The sequence below is a fragment of the Hemicordylus capensis genome, chromosome 5 (assembly GCF_027244095.1).
Source record: "Hemicordylus capensis ecotype Gifberg chromosome 5, rHemCap1.1.pri, whole genome shotgun sequence".
NCBI classification, from domain to species: domain Eukaryota; kingdom Metazoa; phylum Chordata; class Lepidosauria; order Squamata; family Cordylidae; genus Hemicordylus; species Hemicordylus capensis.
In genome coordinates this window covers 224932683-224947474 of record NC_069661.1, presented here as the reverse complement: position 1 = coordinate 224947474, position 14792 = coordinate 224932683, and positions in this window count along the sequence as shown.

Here is a 14792-nt window from a genome sequence, read left to right as displayed (position 1 = left end):
GCTAAGGTTTGCTGGAAATCCAGCTGGTTTCAATGCAACTGCCCTTCAGACAGCCAGACTGACATCCAGACTAACACTGCGCTAGTACAAATGTACTGCAGAAGGGTGCACTTGTGCCACTTGTGATACACCTTCTGCTGTATGACCTCTTCCTTACTCTAGATAGGTTTCAGAGAATGATGCAAAGCTACCCGCTATTCCTGTTGCACAAGTACAATGCTGGCTCAAGAGCAGCCAGAGAACTCAAGAGACCAAGCAATTTTGAGCATCCGTTCAGCGACCTGACTGTCTGGTGTGTATACATATATGTTCATTGCACTAGTGCAGCGTTAATTCAGATATTAGCCAAGGTTTTTTCGTTCTGCTTAAATCAATGGAACAGGTTGCAATCCTAAAACCACTTCGTGGAGAGTAAGCCCCTTCACACAGAGACCTACTTCTGAGTAAACATGCATAATTCTGCACTGTTAAGCATTTTGTTGGATTGTGCCAAGACCCACTATGTAATCTGAAATCTTTTCCTTGTCAGGTATGAAAAATTCACCTAATGATTTTAATAATAAAAGCGTACCTTTCTCAGATTAAAGGCAGAGTGCTCAACAAGCTTCTAAGTGATGTGGTAGGTAGGAGAGGTAGATCATTTTTCAAAATGTTGTAGGGGTATTGTTTCTACTACAATGGGCATAGAGCTATGATTTGACCCACAAATTTCAGAACACTGTCCGTAGAATAATCCTGAGTGAGATGTAAGCCAGCCGCTTGCCGAACCAACTGGCCGGCACGGCTTGTTTGCCCCAGCCCCCTTTAAGGAGCAGGGACGCTGGGGAGCCTTGTGATTGGCTCCCCTGGTGCTCCTGGGGCCCACAAGCGGTGCAGAGGGCATGCGCCGATTCAGTCCGTCTCTCAAGAGGTATCAATGAATCAATGAATGTTGTTTGGTTAAGTCAGTCTAGGATAGCATCTGTTTTAATACCTAGGGTGGGAATGGCTCAAGAGTGAAGGCCATCTTCTGCTGTGATGAGTATACGGATTGGAGATTCTATTGGTACCTAAGGCCATTGACTCAGTGAAAGGCAGGCACAGGTGGTCCATGGCACCACATGGACATGGAAGAACATGGAAGCAGAGCACACAGAAGGAGGCAGGTGAGATGGGGTACTGAACGCTATGCAACAAAGAAGCTCTTTGCATAGAATACCTTCCTCACTTCTTCTGAGTTCTAACCGCAATGAACATGAAGATATTTTAACCACTTGACGAGGAAACAGATAGGTGGTTTGCATCTCAGTGAACAGGCTGCGTTTATTTTTATCAAGTATGAATGCTAATGGGAACTGCCAGAAGCGTTTGCATTTGATTATCCTTTCATGCACACAAATTAACCCCATTAGAATTCAAATAAAAATGTTAACATCGTGCCTGAGTAACATCAGTAGTATAACAGCACACAAGAATCTTTGGGGTTGGTGTGCTTACTCTTTAGAATATGTTGATTTCTCTTTTCTCCAGTGCAGGCATCCTACACGCCATGTGTTTTTTGAGTGCCACAACTATCAGAAACTGACATGTCGTCAGTTTCAAATATCTCAAATATCTATACATTTTCCTCACACATATGCTTCCTTTCGCGGAGGTAAAGCTCACGAGTCCATCTGTGGGAGTATGAATCTGGGAAGGACGCTGTGAATAGTTAGCATGGTCACAAGGCTGTCCTCCCACTATGCCTTGATTGAAGCCCAAGGCCGAGGAAATCGTGGTTGTAATTTTCCACATTTGAATCACTTGCTGGGAAGAAGCAATAGGTTGGAGATGGACATCTTCTTCATGCCCACTAAAGAGCTTCCAAAATAATTTGGCCGACTGCTGTTAGGAACAGAATGCCAGCAGTGCTGAGAAAAAAACATTTCCTAGTACTCCCAGTACTTGGCACATAGACGTAACAGTATGCCAGGTGTCAGTGAAGGAAGGGTGGTAGAGAGACCTCCCTCCATTCCACCATTTAACTCTTGCCAGAGCAGCAATTAAGGTAACTAGGAAGTGAGGGAAGAAAGGAGTTTTGGAGGTGATTGTGTGGGTAGAAGGAGGGAAGACTGAAGGCCTTCTCTGGCTTGAATTAAAATTTAGAGGAGAACTTACAGTATTGCAATACTAGCCTTGTATCTGAGATAAGATAGGCAAATTCACCTGTTTTGAAGCCTGGAAATAAGAATTTTGGCACCATCCCCTTTCTCCATTTACATTGTTATTTCAGAATTTGCCATGTGTATGTAAACCTACAAGCAGTTTCTCTTTTCAATTCTGCCACAGCTATATTATGATTTTGGAGGAAGAGAAGACAGCCTAAATTTGTGAGATAAATAATAAAGTTGGAGAACTCTCCATTTAAAAAAAGAAAGGAAAAAGCTCACACTCTAATCCCACTAAAACTCATTGGTCACAGGTCACCAAGAGGATCTCTTACACAAGACTCTTTGAAATGAACTGGAGCTGTGACTGTTGACCAGTGACTGTTGCTGGTGTCTATCTTATGTTTCTTTTTAGACTGTGAGCCCTTCGGGGACAGGGAGCCATCTTATTTATTTGTTATTTCTCTTTGTAAACCTCTTTGAAAACTTTTGTTGAAAAGCGGTATATAAATATTTGTTGTGGTTGTAGTTGTAGCTGTGCAGGTTACTTCTACCACTGGGAAATGCCTTCACAGGAGTTCAGAAGAAGCAGTGCACCAGCTGGTTCTGCAACAGAACTTCATGCTAGGGATGTGCACGGAACTGCAGCAGTGAGGCTCGAAGGTGGTGAGGGTCTCCCTTTAAGAGCGGGGAAGGGTAAACTTACCCCTCCTGCCGCTTTCCCCCCACTGGTGTCCGTATTTCTTAATGCCCATCGGGGCAGCAGCATACCTCCATGCCACCCCATTGCTCTCATCTTCCAGATATGACCAGAAGTCGCTGATACACCTGCGTGCGCCAGCATGGGGGTGCATGCGTGCGTGGTGTGTGTGTGCCTGTGCCGGTGCACTCAGGCGCGTTGGCAGCTTCCGGTCACATCTGGAAGACGAGGGCAACGGGGCGGTAAGGAGGTATGCTGCCGCCCCGATGGGCATTAAGAAACACAGATGCCGGTGGGGGGAAAGTGGGGGGAAGGGTAAGTGCACCCTCCCCCATCCTTAAAGGGAGACCCCCCCCACCTTCGAACCAGTGGAGCCACCGGTTCTTTGAACCGGTTCCGAGGCCCAAAAAGGGCCTCCAAACCGATTTCGTGCACATCCCTACTTCATGCTTGATGCTGAGGCTAAACAGCAAGGGAGGAGGATGCACCTCTTCTGCAAAGAGCTATTCCAATTCTGGCTTCAATGTTTTTGCACAGTTTCCATTTATTTTATTTGGGCCTAAGTAGAACTCCTTGGTATATACTGTTTGAGAGCTTGGAGGGGATATTTCTTTATCTACCCCAGCTGCAGTGGAAGTGCACAAGTAAGGAGAGCACGGCTAGTTAATATTGTCTGGAGATATGGAGTTAAAGTTGTTGGAAGTGAAAGACTATGCGCTGTCTCTTGTCTCAATGACATAGGAGGACAGACTAGTGAGTCAGAGGCCTAGAGGGTCAAGACATTGGTCATCCCTTCTCTACTGCTCTGACACTATCCCTTTGATATGTAGATTGCTAATCTTAGGGACTTACTTACTTCCAGCCACTTCCTTCCTCTTCCCTTCCTTCTACCTTGCAACATGCAAGCTCCTCTCCCCTGCACTATGTATGCAGAGATGCAGAAAGCATCTATCTATCTATCTATCTATCTATCTATCTATCTATCTAGATTAGAGATTCTATCTCCTCACTTTCCTATCTAAAATGGAGTTCTCTAATAAATACTACTTATATTGATTTGAAACTATGAACTGGCTCCAGGGGCGTAGCTATAATTGAGCGAAAGGATTCAAAGAACATGGACCCCCAGCTCCTGAGGGCCCTCCAGCTCCACCTCTCCCTATTTTCTTCATTATCTCCCTCACTCTGGGGGGCCACAAGGGAGAGGGATGAACACGGGCCCCCTCTCCCCTAGCTACGCCCCTGACTGGCTTCAGCATACATGCATGCCTAACTAAATTCCGCTGTGTTGTGCCTCTGTGCACTCTGCTATAATGAAAAAGTGTTTCTCATACCAGAGAGAATTCCCCACAAAAGTTCTTCTAAATAAAGTAGTTTATTCAGTAAATCCATTAGGGAGCTAGATAAGGCCTACAAGCCTTGTAGCTCGCTACACACAGGAAAAGGAGGGGGAGAAGAAGGAATTCTTTCTCTCCAGGTGGGAGAATGAAACCTATCAGTCTAAAAAAAGGGAGCAGAGTAGACAAAGCCACCTAATGGTGTAGCAGGGAAGTAACTTGCCTAGGTAGCAAGAGGTTACTGGTTCAAATCCCTGCTGGTATGTTTCCCAAACTATGGGAAACACCTATATCGGGCAGCAGCGATATAGGAAGATGCTGAAAGGCATCATCTCATACTACACGGGTGATGGCAATGGCAAAAACCCCCTCCTGTATTCTGCCAAAGGAAAACACATGGCTCTGTGGTCGCCAGGAGTCGACACCGACTCTACGGCACAACTTTACTTTTGAATAGACAAGTGTTAGAGAGGGATTTTTCCGTGCTCACTATCTCTACCCCAGAGTCAATGCCATCAGGAGCTATTATACTGCCCATTGTTTGGAAGTAAGTCTCATGATTATCAGAGGGGCATCGACCAGAGTAAATACAAAGCAGATGAAGTTAGAACTTTTGGTAATCACCAGACTAATATTCTGATGTTCAGAGGCTGAGCTCAGAGTAAAGTCAAACGTGTAGGGTATCTCACAAATATTTTAATGTGAAGAGTTCATAGAAAGGGGTGGTTTTTGTCAATCTCCCCTTCCTCCTGAAGCTACAGAAGAAAGGGGGGATCAGCAAAAACCACCCTTTCTCCATAATGCATGCAGCATCTTTACACACACACTTTGTTAGTCTGCATGTTTACCAGTGATTTTGGGGAGACATGGTGAAAGGGGGCAAAAACATTAGCCTAGAATCAGAGAAATCCAGTGAGTGATGATGGTTCTTGCTGCACAATGGGCTACAAAATTCCTATCCTGTCAATTTGCAAGAATTTTATTCAAAGGAGGTGATCTGCACCCCCATTCCTTCCCTTGGCAAAGCACCTACAAAATGGACTAGAAAGGTGAAACAACTGTGCTATGCATTGCATTGCAGAATACACCTTCTTTAGCTGGCAATGCCCTTGCAAGCCAAATTCATAATTGAGAAGAGGTGATTTGCACCATGATTCATGACACTCTTGACAAAGCAATTGCAAATCCACTTTCATCACATGATACCTGATTGGCAAGGATCCCTCTGGAGCCAAAATGGCAGTCTGGGGAAACAATGGTTGGGAACAGTGTATTGTAAAAGCAATGGGTTAATGGAGAAGTGTTGCCCCTTGAAAGCACAGTGCTTACCCCACCCACCCCCCAAACCTGCAGAAAAACATTTGGCAATGCCTTAGGTGGCCCAATAACATTTTTATATCTATAAATATAAAACTACTTGGGCCTCACTCACTGACATGAAACTCCCAGATCAAACCATTAAAGATAGAAACATGCTGTTTTTGCAGATAGGTTCCAGACCTTGCCCAGACTACCTAAAAGATCCAAAACTTTGGGGGAAAACATTATTTCCTGGGAAATCCGGAAAAACTCTCATTGGAAAGCACAGGAAATGAGACCTCCTAGAGCTAGGAAAAGACCAGAGTCACATCATGACAATATGCTTGCAAACTGCAAGTCATTTACTAGTAACGTATGAAATTGGCATCTCATAGTGCTTTGCTTATTCCACAAAGACTGGTGTTTAAAACATCATTTAACAGAAATCATTTATTACTACACTTGAACCATTCTTTACATAACCAAAGAGCCAGATTCTAATTCTAGCCCTAATTGCCCAGGAATAAGACTGCTTCCCTAAATCAACACCCTACTTGGGGCTACATCCTAACAATTTTACTGTCTTCCTTCTTTGAAAGCTGGCAGTCAGCTTTCCCTTATTTCCATTATTGGCAAAAGGTAAGTTCAACTGTTAGATAATTAATTCATCACACCTGTGTTCACAAACAGATTTAAACATACAGCATGAGTCATTCACAAATGGAGCTCAACAAGAAATTGAAGCAACATGCTGGAGCTAGTTGAGAGTCCAGGAAGTTTGTTCTCATGTTCTACTTTGGATGTTACAGTCTACTGAAGTAACCAAACATGATGCTATGCATTTGCCATCAGGATAGCAAAACACTGACTCAAACACAAATTGATGGGATTTGTTTTCACAGAGTCAAGGTCAGATTTGTTCTTGGAATATTTGTTATCTAAGATAATTCTGTATCTCAAGTCAGTTACCTTGATTATTAAAAACCTAAGGCCTGTGGGATCCAACACAGGATGCACATTTACTAGGATGTCAAGAATAAAGAGAGAGTCCATGGCTTAACTGGACCTGAAGATCCTCAGTATTCCAAAAGAAGCCAAGAGACACACAGCCATTTCCTAGGGATGGGCCTTCAGATGGGGAAGAATCAGGTACTGTATATGACTTCTGGTAAGACCCAGGAGAAGACACAGAGTTGAAGGGGGAAGCTGGTCTTGTGGTAGCAAGCATGACTTGTCCCCTGAAGCTAAGCAGGGTCTGCCCTGGTTGCATATGAATGGGATACTGGAAGTGTGAGCACTGTAAGGTATTCCCCTTAGTGGATGGAGCGGCTCTGGGAAGAGCAGAAGGTTTCAAGTTCCCTCCCTGGCTTCTCCAAGATAGGGCTGAGAGAGATTCCTGCCTGCAACCTTGGAGAAGCCGCTGCCAGTCTGTGAAGACCATTCTGAGCTAGATAGACCAATGGTCTGACTCAGTATATGGCAGCTTCCTATGTTCCTAAGTTGGGAGACACTTGAGTTACCTGGCTACTTGAGACAGGGGAGAGAGAAGCTGAGGTGAAGGGGAAATAATTGGTAGTTACCAGGCAAGGCAGCAGCCGGAATGACCCAGTAGGGGCTAGAAAAGCAATGGAGCCCCTGAAATGTCCTGTCTTAAAGGCAACAGCCAGAGAACCAAAATTGTCTACCCCTGTCCTAGTGTAAGGCAACCCAAGGTCTACAAGCCATCACTGAATATCTTTTCTTCATTCCCATGGTTTTACCTGTAAATATAGTTTTTCTTCCACTCTTCCAAAATCCATGCCCTATCTACACATTATGTTAAATGCACAATCCTACTATAAAATATAAAAAACACATATGCTAATTCATATTCTGACAATTTGTATGTCTGATTATATAGTGTTGGATCCAATATGATGATGATGTTGTTTTTTCCCCTTGTGCACAGGCCTAATATCTAGTGTCTTATTGTGAACAATTTTTTAGACTCTGGCAATGACTTTTGGGGAAGAAAAGGAATCCAGTTTCACCAATTATCTTATTGTTACTCACATAACTGTCTAGCAGTACAATCCAATGCATGTCTACCCATAGGTAAGTCCTATTGATTTTAACAGGGCTTTCTCCCAGGAAAGTGTCTATAGGTTTGCTGCCATACTATACATAATGGCCAGGATCCTGACTTAGCCCTATTCAGCGTAGACCCATTGAAATAAAGGTATTTAAGTTTGTCTGAGCAAATGCATTCCTATTATTTCAATGGGAGAGTAGACCCATTGAAATAATGGGTCTACTCATTATTTCAATGGGTCTACTGGATCTACTATGCCACCTTAAGTGGCGCAGTGGGGAAATGCTTGGCTAACAAGCAGAACGTTGCCGGTTCGAATCCCCGCTGGTATGTTTCCCAGACTGTGGGAAACATCTATATCGGGCAGCAGCGATATAGGAAGATGCCATCTCATACTGCGCAGGGGAAGGCAATGGTAAACCCCTCCAGTATTCTACCAAAGGAAACCACAGGGCTCTTTGGGTGCCAGGAGTCAAAATCGATTTGACGGCACACTTTACCTTTACTTTACTTTCCCCTTGAAGTAATGGGAATTCATTTGCTCAGGGCAAACTTAAATACCATTATTTCAGGACTAAGCCAGAATCCTGGCCAATTCATTCAAAATTGGTGCTAAAAATAACTTCACCCCCCTTTTTTTGCTATGTTAAAAAGGGGGGGGGGTTCCCACCAAAAATCATATGGTCATGTTTTGAAGCCTGTGAAAATATCTTTCCAATGACACCTTACACAACAAAATTGGCCCACTAATTACTGAGATAATGAGGTTTAATATATATATGTCGTGGTGACCATCTTGATGTCATTAGAGCCAAGCACCATGCATGCAAGAGTGACACCATGGTAATTCTCCATATAGAGAGGATTTCAAATCAAACAAAAACCACTCATTTAAATTTTTCACAAACCTTGCCATGAAATGACATATGCTCTCAAACAATACTGTTCTCCATTCACTAGGAACTATGTATACCATCCATCTTATGAAGCAGGCTTTTGCATGTTTAAGCGCATTGTAATAAGCTAATTAGCTGTTCAGGCACTTTAGAACTTGGATATATTAAAACTGCTCTTTAAAATTCATGATGCAATGTAGCCTGTTCCATGAAGCCATTAACACTTGATTGTAAACATGTCATTGAACACTGCTGTTAACCCAATACCAGAGATCATTAACTTATCCAATTATTGTAGTTTTATGGGTTAGTTAAAGATTTGACATGAAATTGGATCTTTAGTTTGCTTTGTCAAATGTCTGTGCTAAAATGTGTCTTTCAACAGTGGTGTGTTGGAAAAGGAGCATTACTGACAGATCATATGACTCAAGGGGGAAATAGCCATAAGGAGAAGTCAGCCGACAAAGATTGATTTTACTGTAGTTTTGAGCTTTCCTATAGGTAAATGTTTGCTTAACACTGAAAATGGTATTTAGTTGTGGTGGAGGGAGCAATTCTTTCCCCTCAAAGACACAGTAAATGATATTCAAATATTGACTGAAGAAAGATTATGGATAGGTATGCCTTTAATTTGGCATGACTGTATTTATTTAAAAGTAATTTATAAAAAGGTACAAGTGAATGGAATATGGTAGGATCCACTTTATCTAAACTTTCGTTATCTGATGTTATCCAAAGTCACTATTTATCTTGCCATATAACCAAGGTTATATATACCTGGGACCTGGGGATAGGGCCTTCTCTGTTGTCACCCCTAGGTTGTGGAACACACTCCCCGTGGATGTAAGAGGACTGTCTTCCTTGGAGGCCTTCAAGAGAACCTTAAAGGCCCATGTTTTTAGCCTAGAATTTAATGACAATTAGTTTTAATGTTATCTAATTCTAATTGTAATTTAATCTGCTTTTAATTGGTTTTTGATTTTAATTGTTATGTATTTTTAATCTTACTGTAAATCAGACTGAGCCACCTTTTGGAAAGGTGGTATATACATCAAATAAATAATAAATATAATCTTCAACAAAAAGGACTTAATTCTGAGATATAGATAGATATATGCAAGGAAATCATAGTCTCCTGTATTTGATACTTTTGTGTTGTTTTTTCTGTGTCTTATTTATTTATTTTAAAGATTTAAATAAATAAATAAAAAGATTTCTATTCCACCCTTCACGCTAAAGGGTCTCAAAAGGTAGCTAACAATGGATTTAAGATAATAAGAGTGCAAACAGCAACAGTAAAACCAACCTGTGAGTCAGCTAGTCACAATTTAAAATTTGTAATTAAAAGTCTTGCAAAACAGGTATGTTTTTGCATTTAAAAGGATTATGCCTTTAAAAGCAGGAAGGGTGGGAATCTGGACTTTTCTCGGGAAAGAGTTCCAGAGTTGTTGTATGTTGTTCCTGATCCCCATCGGGGAATTGATGTCACTAGCAGACTAGAGAGACGGTGTTGACTCCTGGCAACTGCAGAGTTCTGTGGTTGTCTTTGGTAGAATACAGAAGGGGTTTACCACTGCCATCTCCCACGCAGTATGAGTTGATGCATTTCATCATCTTCCTATATTGCTTCTGCCCAATATAGGTGTTTCCCATAGTCTGGGAAACATACCAGCGGGGATTCGAACCAGCAACCTCTGGCTTCCTATTCAAGTCATTTCCCCGCTGCACCATTAGGTGGTCATATCACACATATGAACATACACACACTGAATTATTCTAGTCCTGTATATTTTATTCTGTTAAAGACAGCAGTGGATACTATAGGGCTTAAAGATAAATAGAACATGTGTTACAATACATGAATAATATATATTGAGACACATGATGTTGTAGTACAATCTACCGTTACTGGTTAGCCCATATGGATGTGCCCCACAGCTAATTTCCTTTCCAATGGATTTCCTAATCCATGTCACAAACATACAACGACCAGGGTGGAGTGGGGGTGATTGCTCAAGATTTTTGTAGGGCAATCACCTGCACCCATGTATCTCTTAAACATTATCTCATAACATCTATGACTTGGCCAGGTACTTAGTGAGAGAACAGGGTGCAACATCAGCTCCGGGGTAACTTTGAGTTGTGTGGATTTGACTGTGTGATGGCACCTCCTAAGAATCAGGTGGTTATAGGCAGATAATATGTGGCTTCAGGGGAAGGGTGATAATGAAAAACAAGATAATGATATCGCAAAATATAGAAAGGAGCCACTATTACTATTAACTAATAACATCCTTGGAAAAAACAAGGTGCTACTTATGGACTTGATCCAAAAAGCTGCAAGTCAAAGCAAAAACTGACAGTCATTTGAGAGTAGGTTATGTAATCCCTTTGGTAAACATGATGTAATTTCAGATGTTTATCGCTTTTTCAGAGCTCACCCTAGGTGCCTTGAGCAGAGGCACAGACTTGTATTAAGTGTGGAGAACGCTCCGCTTAGCATTCAGTAAAGGTCAATAATAAACACTAAATTGCAGTCATGGATATATCAGGTTTCAACCTGAGGCACAATTTTGACATAGGAGTGCTTTCAAATAAGTGACCCACCCATATAAACTCTGAGGTGGTAGAATTATGTGAGAAGATTGTGCATGTAAGGTCTTCAGTGAGGACATGTCCCAAACCTAAACCTCTTTAACTTCCAAATCTTCCCTCATGGTAACTGTTGTTCTCTGAGGGGCTCTAGATGTCTGCCAGAGAAGTTTATTCACTGTCATTAAAACTACATTTCCCAGGATGCTTTTGGATGGTGGAAATACATGACATGAAAACTAGTTTAAACCCACCATATGCTTTTCATGTAGAAATCCTCTTAGATGGCTTTCTTAAGAACAAAGTACATATTATGTAGTATATTTGTGACTGGTTTCCTGAAGGTTTGTTGAAATGCAACAGCAGATAACTGCCGATTTGTTTAGAAGAACAAAAGGGGAAGGAAATATTTAATCTTTTCCTGTTCAAGGTCACTCTGTCGTCATAGCTGCTTTTGGCTCCATGGGCAAAAATTAAGTACCTGTATTTTTCTCCAGTGCAGGAGATGGCAGTTTGTGTGATTCAATCATTTATTGATTGATTAAGTGCCATCAAGTTGGTATCGACTCTTAGCGACCACACAGACAGATTCTCTCCAGGATGATCTGTCTTCAACTTGGCCTTTAAGGTCTCTCAGTGGTGCCATGCATTCACTGCTGTCATAATCGAGTCCATCCATCTTGCTGCTGATCGTCCACTTCTCTTTCCTTCAAATTTCCCCAGCATTATGGACTTCACAAGGGAGCTGGGTCTTCACATAATGTCCAAAGTATGATAGTTTGAGCCTGGTCATTTGTGCTTCGAGTGAAAAGTCAGGATTGATTTGTTCGATGATCCATTTGTTTGTGTTCCTGGCTGTCCATGGTATCCTCAAAAGTCTTCTCCAGCACCAAAGTTCAAAAGCGTCAATACTTTTTCTATCTTGCTTCTTCATTTTTTCAATGTGCTCCTTGACTTTCATTACTAGAGCTTGCAGATCATCTGCATTCTCAGCCATCAGAGGGATGTCATCAGCATAGTGCAGGTTATTGATGTTTCTTCCTCCAACTTTAAAACCATGTTCATATTCTTCCAATCCAGCTTCTCTCAGTATATGTTCAGCATATAAGTTGAATAAATAAGGAGAAAAGCCTTGAGCAGTGTACTTCAATCATTCTTTCATTAATTTTATGCAATGCACAATGTTGCTCTGAGCTTGAGGTGAGGAGCAAATCCCTCCAGAATTGGAGCAATTAGAGCTAAGGTGAGGCAAACCAATAGGGGAAGTCAGTTTGAATCCAAGTTTATGATGAAACAGTCAGAGAGGACATATTGGCCCATGCTCCCCTCATCCTGCTCTCCCATCTGAATTCAGTCATTCAGAAGAGCAGTCTCTCTGCAGTCAGCGAGACTGCAGAGAGAAGAGGGAGCTGTATATGCAGGCTTCCTTCTTTACTGAAGGACAGCCCATGCATCCAATCACGCCGGAGGTGAGGAAGGAGCTTCCTCCCTCAATTCCGATTCTAGGGCCAGCAGCCTGCGGTTCTGATTTCAGATTATCAAAGGTAGCCTAGAACCTCAGGTTGCGGGCGGCTACGGAACTCACTACGAGCCTTTTGCATTGCGGAGGGGCAAGGGGCGGCAGGGAGGTATCCTGCTGACCCAATTCTTACAATAAATATGAGCGCTGGAGGGGGAAAAGTGGCAGGAGGGGTAAGTAAACCCTCCCCGCCCTTAAATGAACCCACCCCACAGTGCCGGACCGCAGCTGTGAAGTTCCGTGAACACCCCTAGCAGCAACTGCTTTTGACTGAGTACTTGAAGACTGTTACTGAACAACTATTGCTTCACCCAGAGGTTTTACTCTACATAAATATACAATAATGATTTGGAGTGCAGACTTAAGCCAGACAAGGATAACAGTATGAAATGTATACTAGAATCTCAGCCCCTTTCCTTGTCTTCTTCTTGTAGTAAAATGCCTTCCAAAAATATGCATATTTTCCACCATATATCCTCTCTGGTAATGAAGAGTACAGAAATTTGGTTGGGTGGTTTTTGTTTTGTTTTGTTTTTTGGTTTTTTTGGTTTTTTTTAGAAGCTCTTTGTTAATAATCACTCAGTAGAAATACTGAGCTTATCAAGGATTTTTAGGGGTTTGCTATTTGTATGGCTAGTTTGACCATTTCTTACTAACTGAAAGTTAGATGAAGATATTTTAATTAGAACATAAGAACAGCCCTGCTGGATCAGGCCCAAGGCCCATCTAGTTCAGCATCCTGTTTCACATAGTGGCCCACCAGATGCCACTGGAAGCCTACTCAGGCAGGAGTTGAGGGCATGCCCTCTCTCCTGCTGTTACTTTCCTGCAACTGGTACTCAGAGGCATCCTGCCTTTGAGGCTGGAGCTGGCCTCTAGCCCTCCGACTAGGAGCCTTTGATAGACCTCTCCTCCATGAAGTTATCCAAACCCCTCTTAAAGCCATCCAGGGTGTTGGCTGTCACCACATCTTGTGGCAGAGAATTCCACAAGTTGATTATGCATTGTGTGAAAAAGTACCTCTGTTTGCTGTTCCTACATTTACCGGTAATCAATTTCATGGGATGACCCCTGGTTCTAGTGTTATGTGAGAGGGAGAAGAATTTCTCTCTATCCACTTTCTCCACACCATGCATGATTTTATAGACCTCTATTATGTGTCGCCGCAGTTGTCTTTTTTCTAAACTAAATAGCCCCAGGTGCTGTAGCCTTGCCTCATAAGAAAGGTGCTCTGGGCCCATGACCATCTTGGTTGCTCTCTTCTGCACCTTTTCCAGTTCTACAATGCCCTTTTTTAGATGTGGTGACCAGAATTGTATGCAGTACTCCAGGTGTAGCCGCACCATAGCTTTGTATAAGGGCATTATAATATTAGCAGTTTTATTTTCAATCCCCTTCCTAAGGATCCTTAGCATAGAATTGGCCTTTTTCACAGCTGCTGCACGTTGAGTTGACAATGTGTGGCATTGTTGACTCAATAAGATATGGTTCATTTTTATATTTGGGCTGAAATGGGTCCCAACCAGTGTTCCCTTTTGTAGAAACCAAGGGAAAGAGTTGTGGTATGCAAAGACAAGGCAGTGGAGTGGAATCAGGAATATTAATAGTTTAATATTACCCCTACATAAACAAAGAGGCACCTTTTCACATGGTGATTCACTTTACTTAGCAGAGGGAGAGTAACTGGCATTATCCACCCCCAGCACAGTACCTCCAGTGACTGTTGCTGGTGTCTATCTTATGTTTCTTTTTAGCATGTGAGCCCTTTGGGGACAGGGATCCATCTTATTTATTTATTCATTCTCTGTGTAAACCGCCCTCAGCCATTTTTTGAAGGGCGGTATAGAAATCAAATAAATAAAAATAATTAATAAATATTAATAGTTTAATGGAATAGATACTATGTACAGAGAGGTATGCGCAGACCGCTTTTCAGTGCTCGTGCTGCTGGCTGTCTGTTAGCCCCACCTCTACTCCAGGACTGGAATACAAGTAACTAAAGCCCCATTCAAAAGCTGCCCTGTATAAAAAATGGATTAACCAAAAACACCACACCTGTAACAGGGATTACCAGATGTTGTTGACTATTACTCCCAGCATCCCCAGCTGCAATGGCCTTTGGCTGGGGTTTATGGGAGTTGTGGTCAATAACATCTGGGAATCCCTATTACAAGGAACACTAGTCCCAACAAGTGTTCACCTTTACTGATTTCTCTCCACTGCTATCGTTTCCTTTCTCTGCTGCTGCTTTT